The sequence below is a fragment of the Pristiophorus japonicus genome, chromosome 8 (genome assembly GCF_044704955.1).
Source record: "Pristiophorus japonicus isolate sPriJap1 chromosome 8, sPriJap1.hap1, whole genome shotgun sequence".
Taxonomy (NCBI): Eukaryota; Metazoa; Chordata; class Chondrichthyes; family Pristiophoridae; genus Pristiophorus; species Pristiophorus japonicus.
Window position 1 is genome coordinate 120,473,912 of NC_091984.1, and position 20,579 is coordinate 120,494,490.

General features: G+C 46.4%; 1 protein-coding gene across 1 annotated transcript in view; it reads left to right on the forward strand.

Moving 5' to 3' along the window:
* The window catches only part of dnm3a (dynamin 3a), a 486,179-nt gene that overhangs the window by 229,789 nt on the left and 235,811 nt on the right, over positions 1-20,579 (forward strand).

Consider the following 20,579-nt stretch of genomic DNA (forward strand, 5'->3'; position numbering starts at 1 on the left):
AAGTAACACATTGAGCTTCAGTTTGTTATTAACCTTTTTGGACATTTACATATTTTTCACCTTTAATGCACAGAAAAAAATAAAAAAAAGGATAGATTTTATCCATTTATTGTTTAGAATTACTAACTACGTTAATGCACATGTATGAACTAGTATGTTCGTGAACTGAAATAGATATCCCGATATGTAGAACAGTACATGGATTCTAGTCTCCATGTTTATAATATCACATTACAAAATTACAATTTCATTATCCAACTCTCGCTCATCAAGCTTGCATTAACTCTTGTGAATCTGGATATATACAAACTTTGAATCTATAAATGAAGTTTTGAGCTGCCTGGTTAAGTTGCTATCCAGTATAAATAGTTTATTGATCATTTGTGATAATTCCTGTGTCATATCTTTGACCTTTACACTACATTCTGAATGTGTTCGATGTTTTGCCCAATTGTACATCGTTTTAATTTTATGCCATAGGATAGTATATAGGCTGTTTCCTTGCTTCGAATTGGCCTTTTTATTTAAAAAAAAACTGTTAACTGAGCAGAATTGATGAGACATGGATAATGAAGACTGCCCCCTAATTTTGTGCATGTTTGGTGAGATATATGTTAATATATAAGGCTACTAACAATTTCAACCTTTTAAAAATTAGTGAGCATCTTGCTGGACTTTTGGTCTGTTCTGATTTTAGATCTGTCACTTTAACTGGTGATCACTTGCCTTTTTTTAAAATGAGACTTGAAATATTTAGTCTGCCAGCCTGCTTTGTCTCACAATTCCAATGGAATATCTGTCTTGTGTTAAGTGTTTCAAACATAAGTGTTTTATGTCTGAATTCTGCAACCAGATCCTTATATTTTTGGCGCCCATATGTTCTGTGTGTATAATATGTGCTGAAAATGTATATCTAAAGTTTTTTATTTATACATTTGTAAATACAAATGTGTCTTGTGACTTCAAACATATCAGTTTTATGATTTTAAAATAATGTGTGATGTATGTGAAAATTCTGTGGCCTTAATCGAATAACTTCGATTCTAGATACAAAAACTGAACTGAATTAAATTAACTCATGTGAGGCAGATATAGGTATCACCTCAATTAAACTTTTCACATTTAGGTAATAGATGATTAAAATAGCTTCTTTAATATATATAAAAAAGTAAGCATATTTTATTTCATTTTAAGCATGCTGAATAAATCAGATTGGGAATAATATTATATTAGTGTTTATAATTTGTGGACAAAACTATCGATTTGTAGATCTGTTGATTTTGTATTTGAATGAGCTCACATTAAAAATCAAACTACAAAATCCTACAAATTTATAATTTATTTTCTAGCCACAGATAATTGTTGCGTATTGTGAATGTGCTCAAGCTATTCCACTTGTACTTTTGGTTTATGTGCATAAAACTTGCGGAATAATCTTTAAATTGCCAAGTTATTGTCTAAATGCCATAGAAACATAGAAACATAGAAAATAGGTGCAGGAGCAGGCCATTCAGCCCTTCTAGCCTGCACCGCCATTCAATGAGTTCATGGCTGAACATGAAACTTCAGTACCCACTTCCTGCTTTCACGCCATACCCCTTGATCCCCCGAGTAATGTTTCAGGTTGATGACCCTTCGTCAGAACTTTCTGATGAAGGGTCTTCGCCCTGAAATGTTAACTCTGTTTCTCTCTCCATAGATGCTGCCTGACCCACTGAGATCTCCAGCATTTTCTGTTTTTATTACATTTATTTATCATACTGTCGAAACATTTAGTGAAAACACGTTGAGGGGAATTTTCCGGGCGGAATCGGTGGCGGGTCGGGTGGGAAATTAGATTTTTTTGGACAGAGGGTCGGGACCCTGGTGTCAACCTGCCACAATGCGCCTTTCCCAGTGGCGCATGTATGATCTCTGACCCGACCCGCAGAGGTGTGCGACCCAATTAACCCAATTATTGCCTTGTTGACAGACTCTTAATAATGTATTTTACCTTTTCACTTTTAACTGCTCGTCCACGGGGTCCACACTGCTCGGGGATCATGTCTGTTAACCTGAGGCGGGAGTTGAATGGCCATTCAATCAGCTGACAGTTGACAGCTTTAAAAGTGCTATAAAAGCTTCCACCTCATAACTGTTCACTTTCCAAGCACAGAAGCTGTTGCTTCCTCCATTTGGAGCACAGATTGAGCTTTATACAGGCAGCAAGTGTTTGGAAAAAACTCTCTATCCAGTGTCACCTCATTGGAACAACCACTCTCACCATTGACAGCTTGCTTCTGTCATCTCAATTTCACCTGCCATCTAATCCATCACTATGGGTACCGTTTATACGGTTTCACCTTGGTCCTTAGAATTCGACCATAATCAGCCCCAACACCAGCAGCACCAACAACAACACCAACCTCCGTAATCACCCGATGCTGCACAGGACAGAGATCATCAGCAACTGACCACATTGCTGCCTGGGATGGCCTCACCGTGGCCAGATTTATGTCACTTTATGCTGTACACCATGGTTGTCACCATAAAGCGTCCCTACAATGTATAAGCCATTCCTTTCAGACTCACCACCATTGTAGGGGCTATTGTTATGTCTCACCATTCATTGCAACTCACTAAGCCACTTCTAAAGATGCACACAAATCTGTCCAAGAATGGAAAGTGTTGAAAATAAAGTTTCAATGTTTGACAGCACATTATCAGAAACTTTACATGAACATTGGATAAAAGACCCAAGTGGCTACCCCTGTGTGTTGTTAGTTGGTATGATTGCACTAGGGTGAGGGAGAGTGTGAGAGATGGGGATGTGATAATGTAATTGGAGATAGAGGGATGGGTGGAGGTGCAAGGTAAGTTGATGTGAGTAAGGAGTAGGGTAGGGAAGGCAGAGTGATGGGGATGTGATAGAGACACAGGAGGATGAAGGTGAGTGCGGCTTTCTACTAATGTTTCGTGATCTAATGAGATCATTAACAGGTTTGTGCCACTGCACCAGGTCCTCCTGATGACATCCCTGCTTGTGACCTCCTCTGCAATGTGCAACCAGGCTCTGTTGGTCTCCTGGAGAAATCTCTTCTGTCCGTGGGAAGGAAAGAGGACTTCCCTGCGTGTTGTGACTCCCCTATAAGCATATGGAGGGGATCATAGAATCATAGAATTGTTACAGCACAGTAGGAGGCCATTCGGCCCGGCTCTCTGGAAGAGCACTTCAGCTAGTCCCAATCCCCAGCCCTTTCTCCATAACCCTGCAATTTTTTATCTTTCCGATACTTATCTAATTCCCTTTTGAAAGCCACGATTGAGTCTGCCTCCACCATTCTATCAGGCAGTGCATTCCAGATCCTAACCATTCGCTGCGTAAAAAAGTTTTTCCTCATGTCGCCGTTGGTTCTCTGCCAATCAACTTAAATCTGTGTCCTCTGGTTCTCGACCCTTCCACCAATGGGAACAGTTTCGGTCAATCCACTCTGTCTAGACCCCTCATGATCTTGAACACCTCTATCAAATCTCCTCTCAAGCTTCTCTGCTCTGAGGTGAACAATCTCAGTTTCTTCAATCTATCCACGTAACGGAAGTCCCTCATCCCTGGAACCATTCTTGTAAATCTTTCCAGCACCCTCTGTAAGGACTTCCCATCCTTCCTAAAGTGTGGTGCCCTGAATTGGACACACTATTCCAGTTGTGGCCGAACCAGTGTTTTATAAAGGTTCATCATAACTTCCTTGCTTTTGTACTTTGTGCCTCTATTGATAAAGCCCAGGATCCTGTATGCTTTTTTAACCGCTTTCTCAACCTGTCCTGCCAATTTGTGCACAGATACCTCCAGATCTCTCTGTTCCTGCACCCCTTTTAGAATTGTACCCTTTAGTTTATATTGCCTCTCCTTGTTCTTCCTATCAAAATGTATCACTTCGCACTTTTCTGCATTAAACTTCATCTGCCACGTGTCCGTCCATTCTACCAGCCGGTCTATGTCCTCTTGAAGTCTATCCCTATCCTCCCCACTGTTCACTATACTTCAAGTTTTGTATCATCTGAAAATTTTAAAGTAGTGCCCTGTACATCTAAGTCCAAATCATTAATATATATCAAGAAAAGTAGTGGTCCTATTACCAACCCCTGGGGAACATGACTGTATACCTTCCTCTAGTCCAAAAAACATTCAACACTACTCTCTGTTTCCTGTCAATTAGCCAATTTTGTATCCATGCTGCCACTGTCCCTTTTATTCCATGGGCTTCAACTTTGCTGGCAAGCCTATTACGTCCACTTTATAAAATGCCTTTTGGAAGTCCATATACACCACATCAACTACATTGCCCTCAAACGAGCCAAAGGCGGGCAGAGGAAACGTTACAAGGACACACTCAAAGTCTCCCTGATAAAGTGGTGATAAACTGACACCTGGGAGTCCTTGGCCATATACCACACAAAGTGAAGGAAGTGCATTCGGGAGGGCGCTGAGCTCCTCAAGTATCGTCACCGAAAGCATGCAGAAAGCATGCAGAAATCAAGCGCAGGCAGTGGAAGGAGCGTGTGGCAAACCAGGCTCCCTGCCCATCCTTTCCCTCAACGACTATCTGTCCCACCTGTGACAGAAACTGTGGTTCTCGTATTGGACTGTACAGCCATATAAGAACTCATGCTAAGAGTGGAAGCAAGTCTTCCTCGATCCCGAGGGATTGCCTATGACATGACATTGCCCTCATCAACCCTCACTGTTACCTCTTCAAAAATTTCAATCAAGTTGATTAAACACAATTTGCCTTTAACAAATCCGTGCTGGCTTTCCTTAATTAATCCACACTTGTTCAAGTGACTGTTAATTTTGTCCTGGATTATCGTTTCTAAAAGCATCCCCAGCACCAAAGTTAAGCTAACTGGCCTATAGTTGCCGGATTTATCCTTACACCCCATTTCAACAAGGGTGTAACTTTGCAATTTTGCAGTCCTCTGGCACCACCCCCATATCCAAGGAGGATTGGAAGATTATGGCCAGTAGCTCTGCAATTTCCATCTTTACTTCACTCAGCATCCTAGGATGGATCCCATTCAGTCCTAATTATTTATCTACTTTAAGTACAGCCAGCCTTTCTTCTACCTCCTCATCAATTTTTATCCCATCCAGTATCTCAACCACCTCCTCTTTCACTATGACTTTGGCAGTATCTTCCTTGGTAAAGACAGATGCAAAGTACTCATTTAGTACCTCAACCATGCCCTCTGCCTCCATGCATAGGTCTCCATTTTGGTCCCTAATCGGCCCCACCCATCCTCTTACTACCCGTTTACTGTTCATATGCCTATAGAAGACTTTGGATTACTTTTTGTTAGCTGACAGCCTGTTTTCATACTCCATCTTTGTCCCTTTTATTTTCTTTTTCACTTCCCCTCTGAACTTTCTATATTTAGCCTGGTTCTCACTTGTATTCTTAACCCGGCATCTGTCATATGCCCCTTTTTTCTGCTTTATTTTGCTCTCTATCTCTTTTGTCATCCAGGGAGCTCTGGCTTTGATTGGCCTACGCTTCCCCCTTGTGGGAATGTACCTCGACTGTACCCTTACCATCTCCTCTTTAAAGGCAGCCCATTCTTTGATTACCGTTTTGCCTGCCAATCTTTGATTCCAATTTACCCAGGCCAACTTCATTCTCAACCCACTGAAATTGGCCCTCCTCCAGTTAAATATTTTCACTCTAGATTGCTCTTTGTCCTTTTCCATAGCTAACAAAAAATAAACTTAATGATACTATGATCTCTGTTTCCTAAATGTTCCCCTATGAAACTTGATCCACCTGACCCATCTCAGTCCCCAGAATCAGATCCAGCAATGCTTCCTTCCTTGTTGGGCCGGAAACGTACTGATCAAGAAAGTTTTCCTGAACACACTTCAGCAATTCTTCCCCCTCTCTGCCCTTTACACTATTGCTATCCCAGTCTATACAGATTGATCCTCCATTATCCAGCACTCTCGGGACCTGGCCTGTGCCGAATAAGGCATTTTGCCAGTCAGTGGGGGGGAGGGGAGGAGGCATGGGAGGCAGCCTGAGGTCGGGGAGTGGGGGAGGAGGTCGGCCTCGGTCTGTTCCCCTAACTATTGAATCCCCTATCAGTATTGCTTTCCTGATCTCCTTCCCACCCCTCCCTTCCCTCCCCCGTACTGTTGAAATACTTGTGGTGCTGTGGACTTGTGGTGCTGTGCTCTGGCTGTACTCCCCATAGGAACCATAAGGAGTCCCAGATAAGGGAGGTCCAACCTGTAATCGAAGTCCCCCATTATCACTACTCTTACAGTTCTTGCACCTCTCTGTAATTTCCCTGCAAATATGCTCCTCTAAATCCGTCTCACAAGAAGGTGGCCGATAGAATACATCTAGTCGTGCAATGGCACCTCTATTGTTTCTTAATCCTAACCAAATAGATTCTGTCCTTGACCCCTCCAGGACATCCTCTCTCTGCAGCACTGTAATATTCTCCTTAATCAATACTGCCACCCCACCTCCTTTCTTTCCTTTCCTATCTTTCCTGAACAACTTATATCCAGGAATATTCAGTACCCAATCCTGTACTTCTTTGGTGCAGGTCACTGTTATCGCCACAATATCATATTCCAATGTAGCTGTTTGTGCCTGCAGCTCACCTATCTTATTTACCACACTTCGTGCGTTTACATTCATGCACTGTAAACCTATCTTAGACCTTGTTGTATTTTTCTGAGTCTGACCCCACCTAAGACCATACTATCTCTTACTCTATTGCTATCTATATCTTCCACTCGTTTGTGCACTATGTTTCTCCTTTCTGTTGCTACATCCCGGTTCCCATCCACCTGCCAAATTTGTTTAAACATTCCCCAACTAGCAAGACCCCCGCGAGGGTATTAGTCCCGGCTATGTTGAGGTGCAACCTGTCTGGCTTGTAAAAGTCTGACCTCCCCCAGAACTGATCCCAATGTTCCAGAAATCTAAAGCCATCCCTTCTGCACCATCTCTCCAGCCACACATTCATCTGCTCTATCGTCCTATTTCTAAACTCACTCGCGCATGGCACCGGGAGGTATCTGGCGATAACTACAGGTTGAACCTACCTTATCCAGAACGCCCTTATCCGGAACCCCTCACTCGTTCAGAACTATTCTCGACCACCCGGTGGCGCATGCGCAGAACTCCGACATGAACAAATTGAAGTCCTTCCTCGCTGCCGACTCACACAATCGCTGGCCTGACCCCGCGATCCACTACCACCGCACCGCCCCGCCCCATTGATCTCTCAGCCGCACTCCCAGCCCCAAGCCAGCCAGCCTCAACATCCCCTTGTTCAGTACTTGCACCATCCAATTTAACGGGACCATCCCTCGCCATAAAAAATCCCTTATCCAGAACAGGCCAGGTCCCAAGGGTTCCGGATAAGGGAGGTTCAATCTGTACCTTTGAAATCCTGCTTTTTAATCTCTTTCTTAGCCCCTAAAAATCTGTCTGCAGGACCTCATCCCTCATTCTACTATGTTGTTGATACCAATATGGACCATGACCTCTGGCTCTTCACCCTCCCCCTTCAGAGTCTTCTGCAGCCGTTCAGTGACATCCTTGACCCTGGCACCAGGGAGGCAACATACCATCCTGGAATCACGTCTGCGTCCGCAGAAACGCCTGTCTGTTCCCCTAAATGTTGAATCTCCTTCCGCCCCCTCCCTCCTCTTCCCCTCCCCCCCCCCCCCCCCGCCGTACAGTTGATATACCTGTGGTGCTGTGGACTTGACTTTGGCTGTACTCCCCATAGGAACCAAAAGAAGTCCGAGGTAAGGGAGGTCCAACCTGTAATCGAAGTCCCCCATTATCACTACTCTTACAGTTCTTGCACCTCTCTGTAATTTCCCTGCAAATATGCTCCTCTAAATCCTTCCCACTAGAAGGTGGCCTATAGAATACATCTAGTCTTGCAATGGCACCTCTATTGTTTCTTAATTCTAACCAAATAGATTCTGTCCTTGACCCCTCCAGGACATCCTCTCTATCCAGCACTGTAATATTCTCCTTAATCAATACTGCCACCCCACCTCCTTTCTTTCCTTTCCTATCTTTCCTGAACAACTTATATCCAGGAATATTCAGTACCCTTTTTTGGTGCAGGTCTCTGTTATCACCACAATATCATATTCCAATGTAGTTGTTTGTGCCTGCAGCTCACCTATCTTATTTACCACACTTCATGCGTTTACATTCATGCACTGTAAACCTATCTTAGACCTTGTTGTATTTTTCTGAGTCTGACCCCACCTAAGACCATACTATCTCTTACTCTATTGCTATCTATATTTCCCACTCGTTTGTGCACTATGTTTCTCCTTCTATTGCTACATCCCGGTTCCCATCCACCTGCCAAATTTGTTTAAACACTCCCCAACAGCACTAGCAAGACCACCGCGAGGGTATTAGTCCCGGCTATGTTGAGGTGCAACCTGTCTGGCTTGTAAAAGTCTGACCTCCCCCAGAACTGATCCCAATGTTCCAGAAATCTAAAGCCATCCCTTCTGCACCATCTCTCCAGCCACGCATTCACCTGCTCAATCGTCCTATTTCTAAACTCACTCGCGCATGGCACCGGGAGGAATCTGGCGATAACTACAGGTTGAACCTACCTTATCCAGAACGCCCTTATCCGGAACCACCCCTTGACCAGAACTATTCCCGACCTCCCGGTGGCGCATGCGCAGAACTCCAACATAAACAAATTGAAATCCTTCCTCGCTGCCAACTCACGCAATCGCTGGCCTGACCCCACGATCCACTACCACCGCACCCCCCCCCCCCCCCCCCCCCATTGATCTCTCAGCCGCACTCCCAGCCCCAAGCCAGCCAGCCCCAATATCCCCTTGCTCAGTACCTGCACCATCCAATTTAACGTGACCACCCCTCGCCAGGAAAGATTCCTTATCCAGAACAGGCCAGGTCCCAAGGGTTCCGGATAAGGGAGGTTCAATCTGTACCTTTGAAATCCTGCTTTTTAATCTCTTTCCTAGCTCCCTAAAAATCTGTCTGCAGGACCTCATCCCTCTTTCTACTATGTTGTTGATACCAATATGGACCATGACCTCTGGCTCTTCACCCTCCCCCTTCAGAGTCTTCTGCAGCCGTTCAGTGACATCCTTGACCCTGGCACCAGGGAGGCAACATACCATCCTGGAATCACGTCTGCGTCCGCAGAAACGCCTAACTGTTCCCCTAACTGTTGAATCCCCTATCACTATTGCTTTCCCGATCTCCTTCCCCCGCGCCCCCCCCCCTCCTTGCAGCCCTCCCCCCCCCCCCATACAGCTGAGGTACCTGTGGTGCCATGGACTTGGCTGTGGCTGTACTCCCCGTAGGAACCATTGCCTTCACTAGTATTCAGTACCAAATACCGGGAGTCATGGAAGAATCTGGGTACAGCCCTGCACCTTTGTGCAGTGATTGTCAGTGTTTGTAGCACTTCAATGCCCCAGCAACGTAAGTTCCTTTTAGACAGTGGGATGGAACCAGCAGCGGGCCGTGACCCGCCATCAACATCGCCTGACCCGGACCCACCAAGGTAAGGAAAATCCCGGCCGTTATGGGTGTTCCTTCTGCAGTAATAAGATGCTGCTGGTTTGAGAGTTTGATTTCTGGTAACTGTGAGCTGAAGCAGGGAAGGCAGTGAAATTGTTTGTAGTCTGTTGCTGTATTTCTCTACTCTATAGTGGTCAGTCACGGCATGACCAACAGTGGACTCCATTCTATTAACAGATTCTAGCTAGAAATGCAGCAAAAATGAACAATTTCTCTCTCCACAGATGCTGTCTGATGTGCTGAGTATTTCCAGCATTTCCTGTTTTAAAAATGAACCATTACTAGCTATGACCTCCGCAGTAATGCTAACCTTTTTAACACAGCTATATTGGTATAGAAAAATACTGTTGTAGTAGTTTATAATTTACAGCAAAATATTTATTTTAATACTGATCCACATGTTTAGCTAATATATAAAATTATCACAGCTGCCTGGAACGTCACATTTCAAAAGGGAGAAGGAGGGGAAGCGTAATGCGGTAGTTGTAGGGGATTCAATAATTAGGGGGAACAGATAGCATCCTTTGTAAGCAGGATCGAGAGTCCCACATGGTATGTTGTTTACCTGGTGCCATGGTGAGGGACATCTCGAACCGGCTGGAAAGGATATTGGAGAGGAAGGTGGAGGATTCAGTCGTTGTGGCCCATGTTGGGACCAACAACATTGTAAAGAATAGGCAAGAGGTCCTGTTCAGAGAGTTCCAGCTGCTATCAACAAAATGTAAAAAAAAACAGGACCTCAAGGGTTATATCATAGAATAGTACAGCACAGAAGGAGGCCATTTGGCCCATTGAGTCTGCGCCGGATCTTTCAAAGAGCAATCCATTAGTCCCACTCCCCCGCTCTTTCCCCATATCCCTGCAATTTTTTCTCCTTCAATTATTTCTCCAAATTCCTTTCGATGGCTACTATTAAAACTGTATCCACCACCCTATCAGGCATTGTATTCCAAATCCGAACCACTCATTGCATAAAAACTTGTGTCCACATGTCGCCTCTGGTTCTTTTGCCAATCACCTTAAATCTGTGCCCTCTCGTTATCGACCCTTCAGCCATTGGAAACTCTTTCTATTCATTTATTCTATCCAAACCGTTGTTGACGATACAAAGCTAGGTAAGTTGTGAGGAGGATGCAAAGAGGCTTCAAGGAGATATAGACAGGCCAAGTGAGTGGGCAAGAACATGGCAAATGGAATATCAAGGCCTGGAAATTCCAGTCGGAGGCTTCTTTTGGCCAAACGCCTCCTACTGGAGAATTTTTATGAATTTACCTGATGGTCCCGGAGGTGCCTGGGATTCCGGTGGGGAGACCTTCTCTTCCTGTGCTGCGGAGTGCGTTCCCGTCCTCCAGGTTCGGATGCAGAAGGTGCAGACACGTGTGACTGCTCAACCAATCAGGTGAAGTATTCTCATTAATAGCAATGAGAACTCCGTATCTACGAGTTCTCATTGCTATTAATGAGAAAAAAAACAACACATAATTAAAATTAATTGAAATTAAAGTTAATAAATGTCTTAGAAAAAAAAGTATTTTTCCGATTTTTAAAAAAATTTTGTAATTACGATTTAAAATAAACTTACCTTAGCAGACAAGGTTTTTAACAGAAAAATGTGGTTTTAAATTTTATTTTAACATGTTTTTCATATGTTTTAAAACTCTTACACTGGTAAAAGTAGGCTCTGTGCCTGCTTTTACCAGGCGTAAGAGTTTTAAGGACATTCACTGTGCAAGAGATGGGCAAATAGCACAATCTTGCCCATGTGAATCTCCTTGCTGCATGCGATTTGTCAAGCCAGAGCTTGATAGATCGGAAAAGCCGGTTTTCGGCACATGCACATTGCGTGCCAAAAACTGGCTTTTACAATGCCTTCCCGGGTCCGTACACACTCCGTACGGACCCAAGGAGACTGTAATTTCAGGGCCAATGTGGAGAAATGTGACTTTATCCAATTTGGTAGGAAAAATAGAAAGAGTTTTTTTAAATGGTGAGAGATTGGGAAATGCTGGTGTTCAGAAAGATCTGAGTGTCCTTGTACACGAATCACTGAAAGTTAACATGCAAGTAAAGCAAGCAATTAAGAAAGCAAATGGTATGTTGGCCTAATTGCAGGAGAATTTGAGTATAAGAGTAAAGATGTCTTACTGCAATTATATAGGGCCCTGGTGAGACCACACCTGGAGTATTGTGTACAGTTTTGGTCTCCTTACCTAAGGAAGGATATACTTGCCATAGAGGGAGTGCAACAAAAGGTTCACCAGACTATTTGCTGCGATGGGGGAGATTGTCCGAAGAGAGATTGAGCAGACGAGGTCTATATGAGAGGTGATCTCTGAAACAATACAAAATTCTTAAGGGGCTTGACAAGGTAGATGCAGGGCGGATGTTTCCTCTGGCTGGGGAGTCCAGAACCACAGTCTCAGAACAAGGAGTTGGCCATTTAGGATTGAGATGAGGAGAAATTTCTTCACTCAGAGGGTGGTGAATCTTTGGAATTCTCTACCCTAGAGGGCCATGGAAGCTCAGTCGTTCAAGACAGAGATTGATAGATTTTTGGATATTAAGGGAATGAGGGATATGGGGATAGGGCAGGCAAGTGGAGTTGAGGTAGTAGATCAGCCTTGATCTCATTGAATGACGGAGCAGGCTCGAGGGGCCAAATAGCCTACTCCTGCTCCTATTTCTTATGTTCTTAAGCTCTTATTAATGTATATCAAAAACAGCAGTGGTCCTAGTACTCAACCTTGGAGAACGCCACTGTATACCTCCCTCCAATCCACTTGTGGTACAGGTTTGACCTCCAAAATCCAGAGTTCTGGAATCCAGAATGTTCTGGAATCCGGACACCAGGCCGATCCGTGGCGGGGTTGTCTGGGAACCGGAAAATGTTCCGATATCCGGACTCCACCTGCCTCGGCGAATCGACTTCGCCCCGGCCCGACTTCGCCCGCCCTGACTTCGCGTGGCCCGACCTCGCCCCGGCCCAACTTTGCCCCGGCCTCCCCTCCCTCCCCTTTACCTCGGCTGCCCGACCTCACCTACCTCAGACCAGACAAGGAACTCCTCCACGGCGGTGGGGCCCCGCACGATCAGGTCCTCGATGGCAGGGCCCACCCGAACATCTCCTCGGCGGCGGGCCCCACCCGATCAGGTCCTCGGCAGCGGGACCCCGCGCGACCATCCCAGCGGCGAGGCCCCGCGCGACCATCTCGGCGGCGAGGCCCTACACGAACATCTCGGCGGCGGGGTCCCGCGTGACCATCTCGGCGGCGGGGCCCCGCGCAAACATCTCGGCAGCGGGGTCCCGCGTGACCATCTCGGCGGCAAGGCCCCGCACGACCATCTCGGCGGCGGGGCCCCGCGCAAACATCTCGGCGGCGGGGTCCCGCGTGACCATCTCGGCGGCAAGGCCCCACGCAAACAACTCCACGGCGGCGAGGCTCCACCCAGCGACCCGAACAGAACACACACCCCCACCCCCACCCCCCCTTTTTCTGACGTTCCGAAATCCGGAAATATGCGAATCCGGGCTCGGGTGTTTCCGGATTCGTGACGTCAGAAAGACGTTCCAAAATCTGGCAAAACACAAAATCCGGAACGGCTTCGGTCCCGAGGGTTCCGGATTCGGGACGCTGCACCTGTACTTTATCAAACACCTTTTGAAAGTCCATATTCACATCAACTACACTGCCCTCATCCACCCTGTCTGTTACCTCATCAAAAAACACAATCAAGTTAGTCAAACACGATTCGCCCTTAACAAATCCATGCTGGCTCTCTTATATTAGTCCATGCTTGTCCAAGTGGCCATTAATTTCCTCCCAGATCACTCTTTCGAAAAGCTTTCCCATCACCGATGTTAAACTGACTGGCTTGTAATTGCCAGGTTTATCCTTCTCTCCTATTTTGGAACAAAACTGTGTAACACTAGTAATCCTCCAGTCCTTTGACACCATTCCTGTATCTAAGCAGGATTGGAAGATTGTGGGATCCCATCCAGACTAGGTGACTTATCCACTTTAATTCATCGTCATCATCATAGGCAATCCCTCGAAATCGAGGAAAACTTGCTTCCACTCTAAAAGTGAGCTCTTAGGTGATTGAACAGTCCAATACGGGAACCACTGTTTCTGTCACAGGCGGGGCAGACAGTCGTTGAAGGAAAGGTTGGGTGGGACAGGTTTGCCGCACGCTCCTTCCGCTGCGTGCGCCTGTTTTCTGCATGCTCTCAGCGACGAGACTTGAGGTGCTCAGCGCCCTCCTGGATGCACCTCCTCTACCTAGGGTGGTCTTTGGCCAGGGATTCCCAGGGAGATGTTACATTTTATCAAGGAGGCTTTGAGTGTGTCCTTGAAACGTTTCCTCTGCCCACCTTGGGCTCGCTTGCCGTGTAGGAGTTCCGAGTAGAGCGCTTGCTTTGGGAGTCTTGTGTCAGGCATGCAAACAATGTGGCCCGCCCAATGGAGCTGGTCGAGTGTGGTCAGTGCTTTGATGCTGGGAATGTTGGCCTGATCGAGGACGCTAACGTTGGTGCGTCTGTCCTCCCAGGGGATTTGCAGGATCTTGCGGAGACATCGTTAAAGATGAGACTTTAATTACCACCAGCCTATTTAGTACCTCCTTATCTATTTTTATCTCATCCAGTATCCCAGCAACCTCCTCATTTACCATAACTTTGGCAAAGTTCTCTTCCTTGGTAAACACCTCAGCCATGCCTTCTACGTCCACTAATAATTCTCCATTTTGGTTCCAAATCAGCCTCACCGCTCCTTGGACAACCCTTTTACGATTAATATGCCTATAGAAAACCTTTGGATTCCCTTTTATGTTAACTGTCAATCTATTCTCGTACTGTCTCTATGCCTCTCATTTCCTTCTTCACTTCTCCTCGGTAGTTTTTATATTCAGCCTGATTCTCCCTTGTATTATCACGCAGACATCTATCATACACCCCCTTTTTCGGCCTCATTCTACTTCAACTCCTTCATCATCTAGGGAGCTCTGGCTTTAGTTCCCTTTCCTCCTTGTATAATCTCTGGAGTATTACCCGAGCCAAGTGCAAATTGGCATAGGAATAAGCAGATTAGGGAGGTGAACACATGGCTGAAGGAATGGTGTGTGATTGAGGGGTTCCAGTTCATTGGTCACTGCCACCGATACTGGGACAGGAAGGAACTATGCCATTGGGACGTGCTCCACCTTAGCTGAGCTGGGACCAGGATCCTAGCAGAAAGGATGAATAGAGCAGTCGCAAGGACATTAAACTAGTAAATGGGTGGGAGGGCTCAGGTGGCAAACATAAGAACATAAGAGATAGGAGCAGGATTAGGCTAATTGGCCCATCGAGCCTGCTCCGCCATTCAATAAGATCATGGCTGATCTGATCATGGACTCAGCTCCACTTCCCTGCCAGCTCCCCATAAACTTTTACTCTCTTATTGCTCAAAAATCTGTCTATCTCCGGCTTAAATATATTCAATGACCCAGCCTCGACAGCTCTCTGGAGCAGAGAATTCCATAGATTTACAACCCTTTGAGAGAAGAAATTTCTCCTCATCTCAATTTTAAATGGGCAGCCCCTTATTCAATATCCCCTAGTTTTAGTTTCCCTTATGAATGGAAATATCCTTTCTGCATCCACCTTGTCGAGCCCCCTCATTATTTTCTGTGTTTCAATAAGATCACCTCTCATTCTTCTGAACTCCAATGTGTATAGGCCCAACCTATCTTCATGTCAACCCTCTCATCTCTGGAATCAATCTAGTGAACCTTCTCTGAACAGCCTCCAATACAAGTATAACCTTTCTTAAATACAGAGACCAAAACTGTATGCAGTACTTGAGGTGCGGCCTTACCAATACCCTGTACTTCCCTGCTTTTATACTCTATCCCCCTTGCAATAAAGGCCAACATTCCATTTGCCTTCCTGATTATTTGCTGTACCTGCATTCTAACTTTTTGTGTTTCATGCACAAGGACCCCCAGGTCTCTCTGTACTGCAACACTTTGCAATTTTTCTCCATTTAAATTGTAATTTGCTTTTCTATTTTCCCACATTATACGCCATCTGCCAGATTTTTGCCCACTCACTTAACCTGTCTATATCCCTTTGCAGATTTTTGTGTCCTCCTCATAATTTGCTTTCCCACCCATCTTTGTATCATCAGCAAACTTAGCTACATTACACTCGGTCCCTTCATCCAAGTCATTAATATAGATTGTAAATAGTTGAGGACCCAGCACCGATCCCTGCGACACCCCAATAGTCACTGTTTGCCAACCGGAAAATGACCCATTTATCCCGACTCTCTGTTTTCAGTTAGTTAGCCAATCCTCTATCCATGCAAATATATTACCCCCAATTCCGTGAACTTTTATCTTATGCAGTAATCTTTTATGTGGCACGTTATCGAATGCCTACTGGAAATCCAAATATGCCACATCCATTGGGTCCCCCTTATCTATCCTGCTCGTTACATCCTCAAAGAACTCCAGCAAATTTGTCAAACATGATTTCCTTTTCATAAAACCATGCTGACTCTGCTTGATTGAATTATGCTTTTCCACATGTCCCGCTACTGCTTCGTTAATAATGGACTCCAGCATTTTGCCAATGACAGATGTTAGGCTAACTTGTCCATTGTTTTTTTTTGCTTTTTATCTACCTCCTTTTTAAAATAGTGGCGTTACATTTGCGGTTTTCCAATCCGCTGGGATCGCCCCAGAATCTAGGGAATTTTGGTAGATTACAACCAGTGCATCCACTATCTCTGCAGCCACTTTTTTAAAGATCCCAGTGTAAAGTCCTGTCCCCTCAGTACAGATTCACACGAGGCATGTAGTGAAGTCAAGGTCACTCTGGACCTGCACCTTTATTTCACTGCTCTGGAATGCTGCACTTGCCTGAGACTTGTCCTTATATCCCTGTCTTTTGCAAGTGCACCCCTGGTGGTAAGGTATGCTGGTGGTTACAGGTCAAACTTATTATAGTCATGTGTAGCATGTTAGGATACAGTTATATATAATAATGTAAGATACATGACATCACCCTCCCCCAAAGTCTTATTTTCTTTATAGGTTCAGTCTCTCAGGTGGTCTACGCTCTCGCGTGGAGCGTCTGAGTTGTGGTTCAGTTTGCCTTGGTGTCTGTTTTTCTTTGGGTGTGGTTGCTGGTATCTCGCCTGGGCTGTCTGTTTCGATTGGTGTGATTGTTGTTGACTCGCCTGGACTGTCTGTTGGGATTGCCCTTTCCTCAGGTTGTTCCCTCTGTCTGTCCACCAGGTGTGGTGCGAGTTCCACATTGTAGTCTGCTTCTGGTTCCGCAGTGTTGTTCGTAAATCTGCTTTTGACTTGGTCTACATGCCTCCAGCAGGTTTGCCATTGTCCATTTGTACTACCAGTTGCCTGTTTCCTTCCTTGTCCATTACTGTCCCTGCAAGCCACTTGGGACCCCTGCCATAGTTTAGTACAAACACTTTGTCCCCGATCTCATTCCATCTCCCCCTCTAATTTCTGTCATGGTACTCAGTCAGCTTACGGCGCTTTGCCTCAACGATTTCGTGCATGTCTGGGAGGATTAATGAGAGCCTTGTTTTTAATGTCCTTTTCATCAACAGTTGCGCGGGGGGAATCCCAGTCAGTGAGTGCGGACGAGATCTGTATGCCAGCAGCAGTCGCGACAGGCGACCCTGCAGCGTGGGACCTTGGATTTTAAGCATGCCTTGTTTAATGATTTGCACTGCTCGCTCCGCCTGGCCGTTGGAGGCCGGCTTGAATGGTGCCGTGGTCAATTATAAAATCTTGGAATTCTGCGCTGGTGAAGCACGGACCATTGTCACAGACCAATATGTCAGGGATTCCGTGCGTTGCAAACATGGTTGCGAGGCTCTCCACAGTGGTGGAGGTTGTGCTCGAGTTTAAAATGGTGCATTCGATCCACTTTGAAAATGCATCGACAACTACGAGGAGCATTTTACCCATGAATGGGCCCGCATAGTCTACGTGCACCCGCGACCACGGTTTGGTAGGCCAGGGCCAGGCGCTCAGGGGAGCCTCCCTGGGGGCATTGCTGAGTTGGGCACAAATGGTGCACCTTCGGACGCAGAGCTCCAAGTCCGCGTCAATACCAGGCCACCGGATCTGGCTATGGCCTTCATGAGAACGATCCCCGGGTGCTCGCGGTGGAGCTCCCGGACAAATGCCTCTCTGCCTCATAGAGGCATGACTACTCGGCTGCCCCACATCAGGCAATCTGCTTGTAGTGCGCCTGTGAAAGGGTTTTAATTCCTCGGGGCAGGCATCGCGAGCCTCTGCCCAGTCACCGGTTAGGACACATCTTTTTACTAAGGATAACGTGGGGTTGCTGGCCGTCCAGGCTCTGATTTGGCGAGCCATCATGGGCGAACCTGTGGACTCAAAGGCATTGATTGCCATGACTATCTCACAGTCCTGTTCGTCAGACCCTTCTGTGGTCGCCAGGGGTAGCCTGTTGAGCGCGTCGGCACAGTTGTCTGTGCCTGGTCTGTGCCTTATGATATAGTCGTAGGACGCCAGCATGAGTGCCCACCGTTGAATTCGTGCCGAGGCGTTGCGTTTATTGCCTTGCTCTCGGATAGGAGGGACGTGAGGGGCTTGTGGTTGGTTTCTAAAGCGAATTTGGCCCCGAAAAGGTATTAGTGCATCTTTTTGACACCGTACACGCACGTGAGCGCCACCTTCTCTACCATTCCGTACCTGCGCTCCGCCCGCGAAAGTGACCTGGAGGCATAAGCTATGGGTTGTAATTTGCCCGCACTATTGACATGTTGCAAAATGCACCTGACCCCATATGCTGACGCATCGCATGTGAGAACTAGCTTTTTACCTGGATCAAAGAAAGTCAAAACACTGTTGGAACACAGAAGGTTGCGTTCCTTTATTGAAGGCGCGTTCCTGTTCGTCCCCCAAAACCAATCGCACCCCTTTCTGAGTAGCACGTGGAGAGGCTCCAGCAGCGTGCTTAAGTTCTGCATAAAGTTCCCAAAGTAATTGAGTCGCCCGAGAAAGGCGCGCAGTTCTGAGACATTCCGGGGCCTGGGTGCCAGGCGAATTGCTTCTGTTTTGGACTCTGTTGGGCGGATTCCATCAGCGGCAATCCTTCTGCCCAAAAATTCAACCTCGGGTGCGAGAAACAGGCACTTAGATTTCTTGACTCGTAGGCCTACCCAATCCAACCGCTTTAGTACTTCCTCCAAATTACGGAGATGGGAGTTGGTGTACCTGCCCGTGATAAGTATGTCATCTTGAAATACAGCTGTCCCCGGGATGGACTTGAGCAGACTCTCCATGTTGCGCTGGAATATGGCAGCTGCCGACCTGATGCCGAATGGGCATCGATTGTACATGAAAAGGCCTCGATGTGTGTTGATGGTGGTGAGTAGCTTGGATTCCTCGGTTAATTCTTGCATCATATTTGAGAAAAGTTTACCTCCAGCCAATGTGGCAAATAATCCTCTGCTCTGGGCAGCGGGTACTGGTCCTGTAGGGAGACTCTGTTTATGGTAGATTTGTAGTCTCCACAGATTCGTACGGATCCATCAGGCTTCATGACTGGGACGATGGGACTTGCCCAGTCGCTAAATTCCACAGGTGATATATTGCCTTCCCGCAGAAGCCTGTCTAGTTCGTGTTCAATCTTTTCCCTCATCACATAAGGTACAGCTCTGGCCTTGTGATGGACTGGTCTCGCATCCTGTGTGATGTAGATTTTTACTTTGGCCCCTTTGAAAGTGCCCACACCTGGCTGAAAGAGATGTTCAAATCGCTCTATAACTGTTGAGCAGGAGGTCCATTTCTCTAATGACATGGCATGGACATCATCTCATTTCCAGTGTAGTTTTGCCGGCCAGCTTCTCCCCAGCAGTGCTGGGGGCTCTCCGGGGACAATCCACAGGGGAAGTCGGTTCACTGTCCCTTTGTGTGTGACAGAGAGCATGGCGCTGCCGAGGACTGGTACGATTTCTTTGGTATAGGTCCTTAGTGTGGTGTCGACTGTTGTGAGTTTTGGTCTGTCTCTTTTATGCGGCCACAGTTGTTCAAATTGTTGAGCGCCCATGAGAGATTGACTCACTCCCGTATCCAGCTCCATATTGACAGGTATCCCGTTGAGTAGGACCCTCATCATTATAAGAGGCGTCCTGTTGTAGGAGCAGCGGTCATTGATTGTGTTGACCCGCTGTACATCGGTGTCCCGTGTACTGTCCCCACCGTCTTCTGGTCCGCTTTCCGACCCATCCGATTCGTATACCAGCCGAGCTGCCGTTTTTTTGCACATGCGGGCCAAATGCCCTGAATATTCACAGTTCCTGCAAACAGCCTGCTGAAATCAACATCCCCTTGATGAGTGCCCACCCCCACACCTCCAGCACAGACTGCTTCCAACGTTGTTCCCAAAGAATGAGCTGCGTCTGGCTGATCTCTCTTGAGCTTCTCTCAGTTTGTAGTTGATTGCCCGCATTGTGGGTTGATGAGGTGTGAACGGCCGTTCCTGTGGCCCTTTATGGCTTCTGGCGCCACTGCCTGCTGTCAAGAGCCTGTTCTCCCGGTTTTGTTTGTGTGTGGGGGTAGCAACTTGTTTAATGCTGTGAATTTCTTGTTCCAATATTTCGTTAGTTGTCGTACCTACATTGTAAATCAACCTCATTTCTTCTTCCCCTACCAAGAATATCTGTGCAACCAGTGCTGCTGCCTCTAAGGTCAGGTTCTTGGTCTCTATGAGCTATCGGAATATGCCTGCGTGGCCTATTCCTTCAATGAAAAAGTCTCTCAGCATTTCTCTCCTCAGTTCATCGGAGAACTCCATAAATTAGCCAACCTCTGAAGTTCCGCCACGAAGTCGGGTATGCTCTGGCCCACACAGCGTCTGTAGTTGTAGAACCTATGTCTGGCCATGTGTAGGCTGCTCACTGGCTTCAGGTGGTCTCTTACCAGTGTGCTTAATTCTTCAAACGACTT